Source organism: Ailuropoda melanoleuca, chromosome 18, assembly GCF_002007445.2.
Source record: "Ailuropoda melanoleuca isolate Jingjing chromosome 18, ASM200744v2, whole genome shotgun sequence".
NCBI lineage: Eukaryota > Metazoa > Chordata > Mammalia > Carnivora > Ursidae > Ailuropoda > Ailuropoda melanoleuca.
Window position 1 is genome coordinate 8,081,758 of NC_048235.1, and position 213 is coordinate 8,081,970.

Below are 213 nucleotides of genomic sequence, written 5' to 3' on the forward strand. Positions count from 1 at the left end.
TTTAAAAAAAAAAAAAAGAAATGTGATGCTTTTCCCCAAAAAAATCATGGGAGGTATTACATAATATTTTAATTACTATGTAGTAGGGAAAAACATATTCTGTACTTAGTCAAATCATGCCTTAAATAAACCTATGTGTATACATATCCAAAAATAAAATTTGCATGTATAATGTTAAGGTCAAGATTGCTGGGGTCTGGGTGGCAATGGACC